Here is a 15,292-nt window from a genome sequence, read left to right on the forward strand (position 1 = left end):
GTTAAAAATAAAATGTATGTACATTTTAGAATGGAGAATGCGGGCATCGATCCCGCTACCTCTCGCATGCTAAGCGAGCGCTCTACCATTTGAGCTAATTCCCCAGTGGGCTCCCTCTGAATAACATTTCAAAAGTAATGTTAATGCCTACCACACTTTATTTGACGTCAAATTGCCCATTACATGAGTGTTCAGTTCACTCCTAACTGATGCCTTACCTCCACTTAGGGGATGTTTTACAGTTCAGGTTGGCCTGTTTAGTACTTGAATAGGAGTAATATCGCTGTATGTTAATCTAGACTAATGCCCTACCTAATCTTGAATTTACATTTCCCACCAATGGGAAACCAAAGATATACAATTTTTGGGAGTTATTGCATGTCTAATGCAAGATTAATTGCCATATTATGAGAGCCAATGAAATAATCCTGCAAAAATTACTCGTTTTTGCCCAACGTGGGGCTCGAACCCATGACCCTAAGATTAAGAGTCTCATGCTCTACCGACTGAGCTAGCCAGGCTCCCTCTTTAAAGAAGTGTGCAAACTGATTGTTTTTCATTAAGAAAACCAGTTCCTGGATATTCCTCAACGCTCGTTTTTCAAGGAACTTATCATTTATAGATCCCTCAGTGGACAGAGTGTCAAGTAAAATGAGATAAAATTGAAATGGAAGTTGTGGAAATGTCATTGTGAGATTGCATAAGAACTCAAATTGCTCTCACAAGCTAACGAATACCTAAACCCTTTTGATAAAACCACTTTAGTTGTTATGATGTGACCATATATGAAAGCCATCTGTGATTTATCTGTTCTTACTATGCAACAAGCTTGGCAATGACAAGTTAAAAATAAAATCTATGTACATTTTAGAATGGAGAATGCGGGCATCGATCCCGCTACCTCTCGCATGCTAAGCGAGCGCTCAACCATTTGAGCTAATTCCCCTGTGGGCTCCCTCAGAATAACATTTCAAAAGTAATGTTAATGCCTACCACACTTTATTTGACGTCAAATTGCCCATTACATGAGTGTTCAGTTCACTCCTAACTGATGCCTTACCTCCACTTAGGGGATGTTTTACAGTTCAGGTTGGCCTGTTTAGTACTTGAATAGGAGTAATATCGCTGTATGTTAATCTAGACTAATGCCCTACTTAATCTTGAAGTTACATTTCCCACCAATGGGAAACCAAAGATATACAATTTTTGGGAGTTATTGCATGTCTAATGCAAGATTATCTGCCATATTATGAGATCCAATGCAATAATCCTGCAAAAATTACTCGTTTTCACCCAACGTGGGGCTCGAACCTCCGACCCTGAGATTAAGAATCTCATGCTTGACCGACTGAGCTAGCCAGGCTCCCTCTTTAAAATATTATGCAAACTGATCATTTTTCATTAAGAAAACCAGTTCCTGGATATTCCTCAACTCTTGTTTTTCAAGGAACTTATCATTTATAGATCCCTCAGTGGACAGAGTGTCAAGTAAAATGAGACAAAATTGAAATGGAAGTTGTGGAAATGTCATTGTGAGATTGCATAAGAACTCAAATTGCTCTCACAAGCTAACGAATACCTAAATCCTTTTGATAAAACCCCTTTAGTTGTTATGATGTGACCATATATGAAAGCCATCTTTGATTTATCTCTTCTTACTATGCAACAAGCTTGGCAATGATAAGTTAAAAATAAAATGTATGTACATTTTAGAATGGAGAATGCGGGCATCGATCCCGCTACCTCTCGCATGCTAAGGGAGCGCTCTACCATTTGAGCTAATTCCCCTGTGTGCTCCCTCAGAATAACATTTCAAAAGTAATGCTAATGCCTACCACACTTTATTTGACGTCAAATTGCCCATTACATGAGTGTTCAGTTCACTCCTAACTGATGCCTTACCTCCACTTAGGGAATGTTTTACAGTTCAGGTTGGCCTGTTTAGTACTTGAATAGGAGTAATATCGCTGTATGTTAATCTAGACTAATGCCCTACCTAATCTTGAAGTTACATTTCCCACCAATGGGAAACCAAAGATATACAATTTTTGGGAGTTATTGCATGTCTAATGCAAGATTAATTGCCATATTATGAGATCCAATGCAATAATCCTGCAAAAATTACTTGTTTTCGCCCAACGTGGGGCTCGAACCCACGACCCTGAGATTAAGAGTTTCATGCTCTACCGACTGAGCTAGCCAGGCTCCCTCTTTAAAGTAGTATGCAAACTGATCGTTTTTCATTAAGAAAACCAGTTCCTGGATATTCCTCAACTCTCGTTTTTCAAGGAACTTATCATTTATAGATCCCTCAGTGGACAGAGTGTCAAGTAAAATGAGACAAAATTGAAATGGAAGTTGTGGAAATGTCATTGTGAGATTGCATAAGAACTTAAATTGCTCTCACAAGCTAACAAATACCTAAACCCTTTTGATAAAACCACTTTAGTTGTTATGATGTGACCATATATGAAAGCCATCTGTGATTTATCTGTTCTTACTATGCAACAAGCTTGGCAATGACAAGTTAAAAATAAAATTTATGTACATTTTAGAATGGAGAATGCGGGCATCGATCCCGCTACCTCTCGCATGCTAAGCGAGCGCTCTACCATTTGAGCTAATTCCCCTGTGGGCTCCCTCAGAATAACATTTCAAAAGTAATGTTAATGCCTACCACACTTTATTTGACGTCAAATTGCCCATTACATGATTGTTCAGTTCACTCTTAACTGATGCCTTACCTCCACTTAGGGGATGTTTTACAGTTCAGGTTGGCCTGTTTAGTACTTGAATAGGAGTAATATCGCTGTATGTTAATCTAGACTAATGCCCTACCTAATCTTGAATTTACATTTCCCACCAATGGGAAACCAAAGATATACAATTTTTGGGAGTTATTGCATGTCTAATGCAAGATTAATTGCCATATTATGAGAGCCAATGAAATAATCCTGCAAAAATTACTCGTTTTCGCCCAACGTGGGGCTCGAACCCACGACCCTGAGATTAAGAGTCTCATGCTCTACCGACTGAGATAGCCGGGCTCTCTCTTTAAAGTAGTATGCAAACTGATCGTTTTTCATTAAGAAAACCAGTTCCTGGATATTCCTCAACTCTCGTTTTTCAAGGAACTTATCATTTATAGATCCCTCAGTGGACAGAGTGTCAAGTAAAATGAGACAAAATTGAAATGGAAGTTGTGGAAATGTCATTGTGAGATTGCATAAGAACTCAAATTGCTCTCACAAGCTAACGAATACCTAAATCCTTTTGATAAAACCCCTTTAGTTGTTATGATGTGACCATATATGAAAGCCATCTGTGATTTATCTGTTCTTACTATGCAACAAGCTTGGCAATGACAAGTTAAAAATAAAATGTATGTACATTTTAGAATGGAGAATGTGGGCATCGATCCCGCTACCTCTCGCATGCTAAGCGAGCGCTCTACCATTTGAGCTAATTCCCCTGTGGGCTCCCTCAGAATAACATTCCAAAAGTAATGTTAATGCCTACCACACTTTATTTGACGTCAAATTGCCCATTACATGAGTGTTCAGTTCACTCCTAACTGATGCCTTACCTCCACTTAGGGGATGTTTTACAGTTCAGGTTGGCCTGTTTAGTACTTGAATAGGAGTAATATCGCTGTATGTTAATCTAGACTAATGCCCTACCTAATCTTGAAGTTACATTTCCCACCAATGGGAAACCAAAGATATACAATTTTTGGGAGTTATTGCATGTTTAATGCAAGATTAATTGCCATATTATGAGATCCAATGCAATAATCCTGCAAAAATTACTTGTTTTCGCCCAACGTGGGGCTCGAACCCACGACCCTGAGATTAAGAGTCTCATGCTCTACCGACTGAGCTAGCCGGGCTCCCTCTTTAAAGTAGTATGCAAACTGATCGTTTTTCATTAAGAAAACCAGTTCCTGGATATTCCTCAACTCTCGTTTTTCAAGGAACTTATCATTTATAGATCCCTCAGTGGACAGAGTGTCAAGTAAAATGAGACAAAATTGAAATGGAAGTTGTGGAAATGTCATTGTGAGATTGCATAAGAACTCAAATTGCTCTCACAAGCTAACGAATACCTAAACCCTTTTGATAAAACCACTTTGGTTGTTATGATGTGACCATATATGAAAGCCATCTGTGATTTATCTGTTCTTACTATGCAACAAGCTTGGCAATGACAAGTTAAAAATAAAATGTATGTACATTTTAGAATGGAGAATGCGGGCATCGATCCTGCTACCTCTCGCATGCTAAGCGAGCGCTCTACCATTTGAGCTAATTCCCCTGTGTGCTCCATCAGAATAACATTTCAAAAGTAATGTTAATGCCTACGACACTTTATTTGACGTCAAATTGCCCATTACATGAGTGTTCAGTTCACTCCTAACTGATGCCTTACCTCCACTTAGGGGATGTTTTACAGTTCAGGTTGGCCTGTTTAGTACTTGAATAGGAGTAATATCGCTGACTAATGCCCTACCTAATCTTGAAGTTACATTTCCCACCAATGGGAAACCAAAGATATACAATTTTTGGGAGTTATTGCATGTCTAATGCAAGATTAATTGCCATATTATGAGATCCAATGCAATAATCCTGCAAAAATTACTCGTTTTCGCCCAACGTGGGGCTCGAACCCACAACCCTGAGATTAAGAGTCTCATGCTCTACCGACTGAGCTAGCCGGGCTCCCTCTTTAAAGTAGAATGCAAACTGATCGTTTTTCATTAAGAAAACCAGTTCCTGGATATTCCTCAACTCTTGTTTTTCAAGGAACTTATCATTTATAGATCCCTCAGTGGACAGAGTGTCAAGTAAAAGGAGACAAAATTGAAATGGAAGTTGTGGAAATGTCATTGTGAGATTGCATAAGAACTCAAATTGCTCTCACAAGCTAACGAATACCTAAACCCTTTTGATAAAACCCCTTTAGTTGTTATGATGTGACCATATATGAAAGCCATCTGTGATTTATCTGTTCTTACTATGCAACAAGCTTGGCAATGACAAGTTAAAAATAAAATGTATGTACATTTTAGAATGGAGAATGCGGGCATCAATCCCGCTACCTCTCGCATGCTAAGCGAGCGCTCTACCATTTGAGCTAATTCCCCTGTGTGCTCCATCAGAATAACATTTCAAAAGTAATGTTAATGCCTACGACACTTTATTTGACGTCAAATTGTCCATTACATGAGTGTTCAGTTCACTCCTAACTGATGCCTTACCTCCACTTAGGGGATGTTTTACAGTTCAGGTTGGCCTGTTTAGTACTTGAATAGGAGTAATATCGCTGACTAATGCCCTACCTAATCTTGAAGTTACATTTCCCACCAATGGGAAACCAAAGATATACAATTTTTGGGAGTTATTGCATGTCTAATGCAAGATTAATTGCCATATTATGAGATCCAATGCAATAATCCTGCAAAAATTACTTGTTTTCGCCCAACGTGGGGCTCGAACCCAGGACCCTGAGATTAAGAGTCTCATGCTCTACCGACTGAGCTAGCCGGGATCCCTCTTTAAAGTAGTATGCAAACTGATCGTTTTTCATTAAGAAAACCAGTTCCTGGATATTCCTCAACTCTTGTTTTTCAAGGAACTTATCATTTATAGATCCCTCAGTGGACCATATATGAAAGCCATCTGTGATTTATCTGTTCTTACTATGCAAGAAGCTTGGCAATGACAAGTTAAAAATAAAATGTATGTACATTTTAGAATGGAGAATGCGGGCATCGATCCCGCTACCTCTCGTATGCTAAGGGAGCGCTCTACCATTTGAGCTAATTCCCCTGTGTGCTCACTCAGAATAACATTTCAAAAGTAATGCTAATGCCTACCACACTTTATTTGACGTCAAATTGCCCATTACATGAGTGTTCAGTTCACTCCTAACTGATGCCTTACCTCCACTTAGGGGATGTTTTACAGTTCAGGTTGGCCTGTTTAGTACTTGAATAGGAGTAATATCGCTGTATGTTAATCTAGACTAATGCCCTACCTAATCTTGAAGTTACATTTCCCACCAATGGGAAACCAAAGATATACAATTTTTGGGAGTTATTGCATGTCTAATGCAAGATTAATTGCCATATTATGAGATCCAATGCAATAATCCTGCAAAAATTACTTGTTTTCGCCCAACGTGGGGCTCGAACCCACGACCCTGAGATTAAGAGTTTCATGCTCTACCGACTGAGCTAGCCAGGCTCCCTCTTTAAAGTATTATGCAAACTGATCGTTTTTCATTAAGAAAACCAGTTCCTGGATATTCCTCAACGCTCGTTTTTCAAGGTACTTATCATTTATAGATCCCTCAGTGGACAGAGTGTCAAGTAAAATGAGACAAAATTGAAATGGAAGTTGTGGAAATGTCATTGTGAGATTGCATAAGAACTCAAATTGCTCTCACAAGCTAACGAATACCTAAACCCTTTTGATAAAACCACTTTAGTTGTTATGATGTGACCATATATGAAAGCCATCTGTGATTTATCTGTTCTTACTATGCAACAAGCTTGGCAATGACAAGTTAAAAATAAAATGTATGTACATTTTAGAATGGAGAATGCGGGCATCGATCCCGCTACCTCTCGCATGCTAAGCGAGCGCTCTACCATTTGAGCTAATTCCCCAGTGGGCTCCCTCTGAATAACATTTCAAAAGTAATGTTAATGCCTACCACACTTTATTTGACGTCAAATTGCCCATTACATGAGTGTTCAGTTCACTCCTAACTGATGCCTTACCTCCACTTAGGGGATGTTTTACAGTTCAGGTTGGCCTGTTTAGTACTTGAATAGGAGTAATATCGCTGTATGTTAATCTAGACTAATGCCCTACCTAATCTTGAATTTACATTTCCCACCAATGGGAAACCAAAGATATACAATTTTTGGGAGTTATTGCATGTCTAATGCAAGATTAATTGCCATATTATGAGAGCCAATGAAATAATCCTGCAAAAATTACTCGTTTTCGCCCAACGTGGGGCTCGAACCCACGACCCTAAGATTAAGAGTCTCATGCTCTACCGACTGAGCTAGCCAGGCTCCCTCTTTAAAGAAGTGTGCAAACTGATCGTTTTTCATTAAGAAAACCAGTTCCTGGATATTCCTCAACTCTCGTTTTTCAAGGAACTTATCATTTATAGATCCCTCAGTGGACAGAGTGTCAAGTAAAATGAGACAAAATTGAAATGGAAGTTGTGGAAATGTCATTGTGAGATTGCATAAGAACTCAAATTGCTCTCACAAGCTAACGAATACCTAAACCCTTTTGATAAAACCCCTTTAGTTGTTATGATGTGACCATATATGAAAGCCATCTGTGATTTATCTGTTCTTACTATGCAACAAGCTTGGCAATGACAAGTTAAAAATAAAATGTATGTACATTTTAGAATGGAGAATGCGGGCATCGATCCCGCTACCTCTCGCATGCTAAGCGAGCGCTCAACCATTTGAGCTAATTCCCCTGTGGGCTCCCTCAGAATAACATTTCAAAAGTAATGTTAATGCCTACCACACTTTATTTGACGTCAAATTGCCCATTACATGAGTGTTCAGTTCACTCCTAACTGATGCCTTACCTCCACTTAGGGGATGTTTTACAGTTCAGGTTGGCCTGTTTAGTACTTGAATAGGAGTAATATCGCTGTATGTTAATCTAGACTAATGCCCTACTTAATCTTGAAGTTACATTTCCCACCAATGGGAAACCAAAGATATACAATTTTTGGGAGTTATTGCATGTCTAATGCAAGATTATCTGCCATATTATGAGATCCAATGCAATAATCCTGCAAAAATTACTCGTTTTCACCCAACGTGGGGCTCGAACCTCCGACCCTGAGATTAAGAATCTCATGCTCGACCGACTGAGCTAGCCAGGCTCCCTCTTTAAAATATTATGCAAACTGATCATTTTTCATTAAGAAAACCAGTTCCTGGATATTCCTCAACTCTTGTTTTTCAAGGAACTTATCATTTATAGATCCCTCAGTGGACAGAGTGTCAAGTAAAATGAGACAAAATTGAAATGGAAGTTGTGGAAATGTCATTGTGAGATTGCATAAGAACTCAAATTGCTCTCACAAGCTAACGAATACCTAAATCCTTTTGATAAAACCCCTTTAGTTGTTATGATGTGACCATATATGAAAGCCATCTGTGATTTATCTCTTCTTACTATGCAACAAGCTTGGCAATGATAAGTTAAAAATAAAATGTATGTACATTTTAGAATGGAGAATGCGGGCATCGATCCCGCTACCTCTCGCATGCTAAGGGAGCGCTCTACCATTTGAGCTAATTCCCCTGTGTGCTCCCTCAGAATAACATTTCAAAAGTAATGCTAATGCCTACCACACTTTATTTGACGTCAAATTGCCCATTACATGAGTGTTCAGTTCACTCCTAACTGATGCCTTACCTCCACTTAGGGGATGTTTTACAGTTCAGGTTGGCCTGTTTAGTACTTGAATAGGAGTAATATCGCTGTATGTTAATCTAGACTAATGCCCTACCTAATCTTGAAGTTACATTTCCCACCAATGGGAAACGAAAGATATACAATTTTTGGGAGTTATTGCATGTCTAATGCAAGATTAATTGCCATATTATGAGATCCAATGCAATAATCCTGCAAAAATTACTTGTTTTCGCCCAACGTGGGGCTCGAACCCACGACCCTGAGATTAAGAGTTTCATGCTCTACCGACTGAGCTAGCCAGGCTCCCTCTTTAAAGTAGTATGCAAACTGATCGTTTTTCATTAAGAAAACCAGTTCCTGGATATTCCTCAACTCTCGTTTTTCAAGGAACTTATCATTTATAGATCCCTCAGTGGACAGAGTGTCAAGTAAAATGAGACAAAATTGAAATGGAAGTTGTGGAAATGTCATTGTGAGATTGCATAAGAACTTAAATTGCTCTCACAAGCTAACAAATACCTAAACCCTTTTGATAAAACCACTTTAGTTGTTATGATGTGACCATATATGAAAGCCATCTGTGATTTATCTGTTCTTACTATGCAACAAGCTTGGCAATGACAAGTTAAAAATAAAATTTATGTACATTTTAGAATGGAGAATGCGGGCATCGATCCCGCTACCTCTCGCATGCTAAGCGAGCGCTCTACCATTTGAGCTAATTCCCCTGTGGGCTCCCTCAGAATAACATTTCAAAAGTAATGTTAATGCCTACCACACTTTATTTGACGTCAAATTGCCCATTACATGATTGTTCAGTTCACTCTTAACTGATGCCTTACCTCCACTTAGGGGATGTTTTACAGTTCAGGTTGGCCTGTTTAGTACTTGAATAGGAGTAATATCGCTGTATGTTAATCTAGACTAATGCCCTACCTAATCTTGAATTTACATTTCCCACCAATGGGAAACCAAAGATATACAATTTTTGGGAGTTATTGCATGTCTAATGCAAGATTAATTGCCATATTATGAGAGCCAATGAAATAATCCTGCAAAAATTACTCGTTTTCGCCCAACGTGGGGCTCGAACCCACGACCCTGAGATTAAGAGTCTCATGCTCTACCGACTGAGATAGCCGGGCTCTCTCTTTAAAGTAGTATGCAAACTGATCGTTTTTCATTAAGAAAACCAGTTCCTGGATATTCCTCAACTCTCGTTTTTCAAGGAACTTATCATTTATAGATCCCTCAGTGGACAGAGTGTCAAGTAAAATGAGACAAAATTGAAATGGAAGTTGTGGAAATGTCATTGTGAGATTGCATAAGAACTCAAATTGCTCTCACAAGCTAACGAATACCTAAATCCTTTTGATAAAACCCCTTTAGTTGTTATGATGTGACCATATATGAAAGCCATCTGTGATTTATCTGTTCTTACTATGCAACAAGCTTGGCAATGACAAGTTAAAAATAAAATGTATGTACATTTTAGAATGGAGAATGTGGGCATCGATCCCGCTACCTCTCGCATGCTAAGCGAGCGCTCTACCATTTGAGCTAATTCCCCTGTGGGCTCCCTCAGAATAACATTCCAAAAGTAATGTTAATGCCTACCACACTTTATTTGACGTCAAATTGCCCATTACATGAGTGTTCAGTTCACTCCTAACTGATGCCTTACCTCCACTTAGGGGATGTTTTACAGTTCAGGTTGGCCTGTTTAGTACTTGAATAGGAGTAATATCGCTGTATGTTAATCTAGACTAATGCCCTACCTAATCTTGAAGTTACATTTCCCACCAATGGGAAACCAAAGATATACAATTTTTGGGAGTTATTGCATGTTTAATGCAAGATTAATTGCCATATTATGAGATCCAATGCAATAACCCTGCAAAAATTACTTGTTTTCGCCCAACGTGGGGCTCGAACCCACCACCCTGAGATTAAGAGTCTCATGCTCTACCGACTGAGCTAGCCGGGCTCCCTCTTTAAAGTAGTATGCAAACTGATCGTTTTTCATTAAGAAAACCAGTTCCTGGATATTCCTCAACTCTCGTTTTTCAAGGAACTTATCATTTATAGATCCCTCAGTGGACAGAGTGTCAAGTAAAATGAGACAAAATTGAAATGGAAGTTGTGGAAATGTCATTGTGAGATTGCATAAGAACTCAAATTGCTCTCACAAGCTAACGAATACCTAAACCCTTTTGATAAAACCACTTTGGTTGTTATGATGTGACCATATATGAAAGCCATCTGTGATTTATCTGTTCTTACTATGCAACAAGCTTGGCAATGACAAGTTAAAAATAAAATGTATGTACATTTTAGAATGGAGAATGCGGGCATCGATCCTGCTACCTCTCGCATGCTAAGCGAGCGCTCTACCATTTGAGCTAATTCCCCTGTGTGCTCCATCAGAATAACATTTCAAAAGTAATGTTAATGCCTACGACACTTTATTTGACGTCAAATTGCCCATTACATGAGTGTTCAGTTCACTCCTAACTGATGCCTTACCTCCACTTAGGGGATGTTTTACAGTTCAGGTTGGCCTGTTTAGTACTTGAATAGGAGTAATATCGCTGACTAATGCCCTACCTAATCTTGAAGTTACATTTCCCACCAATGGGAAACCAAAGATATACAATTTTTGGGAGTTATTGCATGTCTAATGCAAGATTAATTGCCATATTATGAGATCCAATGCAATAATCCTGCAAAAATTACTTGTTTTCGCCCAACGTGGGGCTCGAACCCACGACCCTGAGATTAAGAGTTTCATGCTCTACCGACTGAGCTAGCCAGGCTCCCTCTTTAAAGTAGTATGCAAACTGATCGTTTTTCATTAAGAAAACCAGTTCCTGGATATTCCTCAACTCTCGTTTTTCAAGGAACTTATCATTTATAGATCCCTCAGTGGACAGAGTGTCAAGTAAAATGAGACAAAATTGAAATGGAAGTTGTGGAAATGTCATTGTGAGATTGCATAAGAACTTAAATTGCTCTCACAAGCTAACAAATACCTAAACCCTTTTGATAAAACCACTTTAGTTGTTATGATGTGACCATATATGAAAGCCATCTGTGATTTATCTGTTCTTACTATGCAACAAGCTTGGCAATGACAAGTTAAAAATAAAATTTATGTACATTTTAGAATGGAGAATGCGGGCATCGATCCCGCTACCTCTCGCATGCTAAGCGAGCGCTCTACCATTTGAGCTAATTCCCCTGTGGGCTCCCTCAGAATAACATTTCAAAAGTAATGTTAATGCCTACCACACTTTATTTGACGACCCTGAGATTAAGAGTCTCATGCTCTACCGACTGAGATAGCCGGGCTCTCTCTTTAAAGTAGTATGCAAACTGATGTTTATGTTTATGTTTATGTTTATTGGATTTGTAATGCGCAACAAATACCCGGAGGTGTCTCGGCGCAGAGGATTTATACAGTGACAGTGAATGAAGAATGGTACTATTGATCAAAGAGCCATGTTTTCAGCTGTTTTCGAAAAATACAAAGGGTAGGACTGGTCTTAATGGTAAGAGGGAGAGTATTCCACAGTCTCGCCGTGGCTACCAAAAAACGTCTGTCTCCCCAGGCAACTGTTCTGGTGCGAGGAAGAGGAAGAAGGTAGTTGGAAGCCGAACGGAGAGACCTCGTGGGAGTGTAGATCCTGAAGGCATTTATCAGAAATTGAGGGCCTGAATTGTGAATAGCTTTATACGCAATGCAGAGGGCCTTGAATTTTATTCGGCTCCTGACTCTGAGCCAGTGCAGTTGACGTATGGCCGCAGAAACAGATTGATGTTTGGGAATAGCAAGAAGTGCTCTCGCTGCTGCATTTTGGACTAATTGCAATTTGTCCACAACCTGTTGTTGGGCATTTATCAGGAGGGCATTGCAGTAGTCCAATTTTGAGAATATTAATGATCGTTTTTCATTAAGAAAACCAGTTCCTGGATATTCCTCAACTCTCGTTTTTCAAGGAACTTATCATTTATAGATCCCTCAGTGGACAGAGTGTCAAGTAAAATGAGACAAAATTGAAATGGAAGTTGTGGAAATGTCATTGTGAGATTGCATAAGAACTCAAATTGCTCTCACAAGCTAACGAATACCTAAATCCTTTTGATAAAACCCCTTTAGTTGTTATGATGTGACCATATATGAAAGCCATCTGTGATTTATCTGTTCTTACTATGCAACAAGCTTGGCAATGACAAGTTAAAAATAAAATGTATGTACATTTTAGAATGGAGAATGTGGGCATCGATCCCGCTACCTCTCGCATGCTAAGCGAGCGCTCTACCATTTGAGCTAATTCCCCTGTGGGCTCCCTCAGAATAACATTCCAAAAGTAATGTTAATGCCTACCACACTTTATTTGACGTCAAATTGCCCATTACATGAGTGTTCAGTTCACTCCTAACTGATGCCTTACCTCCACTTAGGGGATGTTTTACAGTTCAGGTTGGCCTGTTTAGTACTTGAATAGGAGTAATATCGCTGTATGTTAATCTAGACTAATGCCCTACCTAATCTTGAAGTTACATTTCCCACCAATGGGAAACCAAAGATATACAATTTTTGGGAGTTATTGCATGTTTAATGCAAGATTAATTGCCATATTATGAGATCCAATGCAATAATCCTGCAAAAATTACTTGTTTTCGCCCAACGTGGGGCTCGAACCCACGACCCTGAGATTAAGAGTCTCATGCTCTACCGACTGAGCTAGCCGGGCTCCCTCTTTAAAGTAGTATGCAAACTGATCGTTTTTCATTAAGAAAACCAGTTCCTGGATATTCCTCAACTCTCGTTTTTCAAGGAACTTATCATTTATAGATCCCTCAGTGGACAGAGTGTCAAGTAAAATGAGACAAAATTGAAATGGAAGTTGTGGAAATGTCATTGTGAGATTGCATAAGAACTCAAATTGCTCTCACAAGCTAACGAATACCTAAACCCTTTTGATAAAACCACTTTGGTTGTTATGATGTGACCATATATGAAAGCCATCTGTGATTTATCTGTTCTTACTATGCAACAAGCTTGGCAATGACAAGTTAAAAATAAAATGTATGTACATTTTAGAATGGAGAATGCGGGCATCGATCCTGCTACCTCTCGCATGCTAAGCGAGCGCTCTACCATTTGAGCTAATTCCCCTGTGTGCTCCATCAGAATAACATTTCAAAAGTAATGTTAATGCCTACGACACTTTATTTGACGTCAAATTGCCCATTACATGAGTGTTCAGTTCACTCCTAACTGATGCCTTACCTCCACTTAGGGGATGTTTTACAGTTCAGGTTGGCCTGTTTAGTACTTGAATAGGAGTAATATCGCTGACTAATGCCCTACCTAATCTTGAAGTTACATTTCCCACCAATGGGAAACCAAAGATATACAATTTTTGGGAGTTATTGCATGTCTAATGCAAGATTAATTGCCATATTATGAGATCCAATGCAATAATCCTGCAAAAATTACTCGTTTTCGCCCAACGTGGGGCTCGAACCCACGACCCTGAGATTAAGAGTCTCATGCTCTACCGACTGAGCTAGCCGGGCTCCCTCTTTAAAGTAGAATGCAAACTGATCGTTTTTCATTAAGAAAACCAGTTCCTGGATATTCCTCAACTCTTGTTTTTCAAGGAACTTATCATTTATAGATCCCTCAGTCGACAGAGTGTCAAGTAAAAGGAGACAAAATTGAAATGGAAGTTGTGGAAATGTCATTGTGAGATTGCATAAGAACTCAAATTGCTCTCACAAGCTAACGAATACCTAAACCTTTTTGATAAAACCCCTTTAGTTGTTATGATGTGACCATATATGAAAGCCATCTGTGATTTATCTGTTCTTACTATGCAACAAGCTTGGCAATGACAAGTTAAAAATAAAATGTATGTACATTTTAGAATGGAGAATGCGGGCATCAATCCCGCTACCTCTCGCATGCTAAGCGAGCGCTCTACCATTTGAGCTAATTCCCCTGTGTGCTCCATCAGAATAACATTTCAAAAGTAATGTTAATGCCTACGACACTTTATTTGACGTCAAATTGTCCATTACATGAGTGTTCAGTTCACTCCTAACTGATGCCTTACCTCCACTTAGGGGATGTTTTACAGTTCAGGTTGGCCTGTTTAGTACTTGAATAGGAGTAATATCGCTGACTAATGCCCTACCTAATCTTGAAGTTACATTTCCCACCAATGGGAAACCAAAGATATACAATTTTTGGGAGTTATTGCATGTCTAATGCAAGATTAATTGCCATATTATGAGATCCAATGCAATAATCCTGCAAAAATTACTCGTTTTCGCCCAACGTGGGGCTCGAACCCACGACCCTGAGATTAAGAGTCTCATGCTCTACCGACTGAGCTAGCCGGGCTGCCTCTTTAAAGTAGTATGCAAACTGATCGTTTTTCATTAAGAAAACCAGTTCCTGGATATTCCTCAACTCTTGTTTTTCAAGGAACTTATCATTTATAGATCCCTCAGTGGACCATATATGAAAGCCATCTGTGATTTATCTGTTCTTACTATGCAACAAGCTTGGCAATGACAAGTTAAAAATAAAATGTATGTACATTTTAGAATGGAGAATGCGGGCATCAATCCCGCTACCTCTCACATGCTAAGCGAGCGCTGTACCATTTGAGCTAATTCCCCTGTGTGCTCCCTCAGAATAACATTTCAAAAGTAATGTTAATGCCTACGACACTTTATTTGACGTCAAATTGCCCATTACATGAGTGTTCAGTTCACTCCTAACTGATGCCTTACCTCCACTTAGGGGA

General features: G+C 39.2%; 18 non-coding genes across 18 annotated transcripts; all 18 read right to left on the reverse strand.

Annotated features, from left to right (window-relative positions):
* Window positions 1-31: 31 nt before the first annotated feature.
* On the reverse strand, window positions 32-104 carry TRNAA-AGC (transfer RNA alanine (anticodon AGC)). Its single transcript has one exon. It is a non-coding gene; the product is annotated as a tRNA-Ala (tRNA).
* A 2,028-nt stretch (window positions 105-2,132) lies between these two features.
* Window positions 2,133-2,205, reverse strand: TRNAK-CUU (transfer RNA lysine (anticodon CUU)). The gene has a single exon. It is a non-coding gene; the product is annotated as a tRNA-Lys (tRNA).
* A 352-nt stretch (window positions 2,206-2,557) lies between these two features.
* On the reverse strand, window positions 2,558-2,630 carry TRNAA-AGC (transfer RNA alanine (anticodon AGC)). The gene has a single exon. It is a non-coding gene; the product is annotated as a tRNA-Ala (tRNA).
* A 344-nt stretch (window positions 2,631-2,974) lies between these two features.
* TRNAK-CUU (transfer RNA lysine (anticodon CUU)) lies at window positions 2,975-3,047 on the reverse strand. The gene has a single exon. It is a non-coding gene; the product is annotated as a tRNA-Lys (tRNA).
* A 769-nt stretch (window positions 3,048-3,816) lies between these two features.
* Window positions 3,817-3,889, reverse strand: TRNAK-CUU (transfer RNA lysine (anticodon CUU)). The gene has a single exon. It is a non-coding gene; the product is annotated as a tRNA-Lys (tRNA).
* A 756-nt stretch (window positions 3,890-4,645) lies between these two features.
* On the reverse strand, window positions 4,646-4,718 carry TRNAK-CUU (transfer RNA lysine (anticodon CUU)). The gene has a single exon. It is a non-coding gene; the product is annotated as a tRNA-Lys (tRNA).
* Window positions 4,719-6,172: 1,454 nt separating this feature from the next.
* On the reverse strand, window positions 6,173-6,245 carry TRNAK-CUU (transfer RNA lysine (anticodon CUU)). Its single transcript has one exon. It is a non-coding gene; the product is annotated as a tRNA-Lys (tRNA).
* Window positions 6,246-6,597: 352 nt separating this feature from the next.
* TRNAA-AGC (transfer RNA alanine (anticodon AGC)) lies at window positions 6,598-6,670 on the reverse strand. Its single transcript has one exon. It is a non-coding gene; the product is annotated as a tRNA-Ala (tRNA).
* A 344-nt stretch (window positions 6,671-7,014) lies between these two features.
* Window positions 7,015-7,087, reverse strand: TRNAK-CUU (transfer RNA lysine (anticodon CUU)). The gene has a single exon. It is a non-coding gene; the product is annotated as a tRNA-Lys (tRNA).
* A 1,611-nt stretch (window positions 7,088-8,698) lies between these two features.
* On the reverse strand, window positions 8,699-8,771 carry TRNAK-CUU (transfer RNA lysine (anticodon CUU)). The gene has a single exon. It is a non-coding gene; the product is annotated as a tRNA-Lys (tRNA).
* A 352-nt stretch (window positions 8,772-9,123) lies between these two features.
* On the reverse strand, window positions 9,124-9,196 carry TRNAA-AGC (transfer RNA alanine (anticodon AGC)). Its single transcript has one exon. It is a non-coding gene; the product is annotated as a tRNA-Ala (tRNA).
* Window positions 9,197-9,540: 344 nt separating this feature from the next.
* Window positions 9,541-9,613, reverse strand: TRNAK-CUU (transfer RNA lysine (anticodon CUU)). The gene has a single exon. It is a non-coding gene; the product is annotated as a tRNA-Lys (tRNA).
* A 769-nt stretch (window positions 9,614-10,382) lies between these two features.
* TRNAK-CUU (transfer RNA lysine (anticodon CUU)) lies at window positions 10,383-10,455 on the reverse strand. The gene has a single exon. It is a non-coding gene; the product is annotated as a tRNA-Lys (tRNA).
* Window positions 10,456-11,211: 756 nt separating this feature from the next.
* TRNAK-CUU (transfer RNA lysine (anticodon CUU)) lies at window positions 11,212-11,284 on the reverse strand. The gene has a single exon. It is a non-coding gene; the product is annotated as a tRNA-Lys (tRNA).
* A 352-nt stretch (window positions 11,285-11,636) lies between these two features.
* Window positions 11,637-11,709, reverse strand: TRNAA-AGC (transfer RNA alanine (anticodon AGC)). The gene has a single exon. It is a non-coding gene; the product is annotated as a tRNA-Ala (tRNA).
* A 1,443-nt stretch (window positions 11,710-13,152) lies between these two features.
* On the reverse strand, window positions 13,153-13,225 carry TRNAK-CUU (transfer RNA lysine (anticodon CUU)). The gene has a single exon. It is a non-coding gene; the product is annotated as a tRNA-Lys (tRNA).
* A 756-nt stretch (window positions 13,226-13,981) lies between these two features.
* Window positions 13,982-14,054, reverse strand: TRNAK-CUU (transfer RNA lysine (anticodon CUU)). The gene has a single exon. It is a non-coding gene; the product is annotated as a tRNA-Lys (tRNA).
* Window positions 14,055-14,810: 756 nt separating this feature from the next.
* TRNAK-CUU (transfer RNA lysine (anticodon CUU)) lies at window positions 14,811-14,883 on the reverse strand. Its single transcript has one exon. It is a non-coding gene; the product is annotated as a tRNA-Lys (tRNA).
* Window positions 14,884-15,292: the final 409 nt, after the last annotated feature.

This window comes from Lissotriton helveticus, chromosome 1_2, assembly GCF_964261635.1.
Source record: "Lissotriton helveticus chromosome 1_2, aLisHel1.1, whole genome shotgun sequence".
Classification (NCBI taxonomy): domain Eukaryota; kingdom Metazoa; phylum Chordata; class Amphibia; order Caudata; family Salamandridae; genus Lissotriton; species Lissotriton helveticus.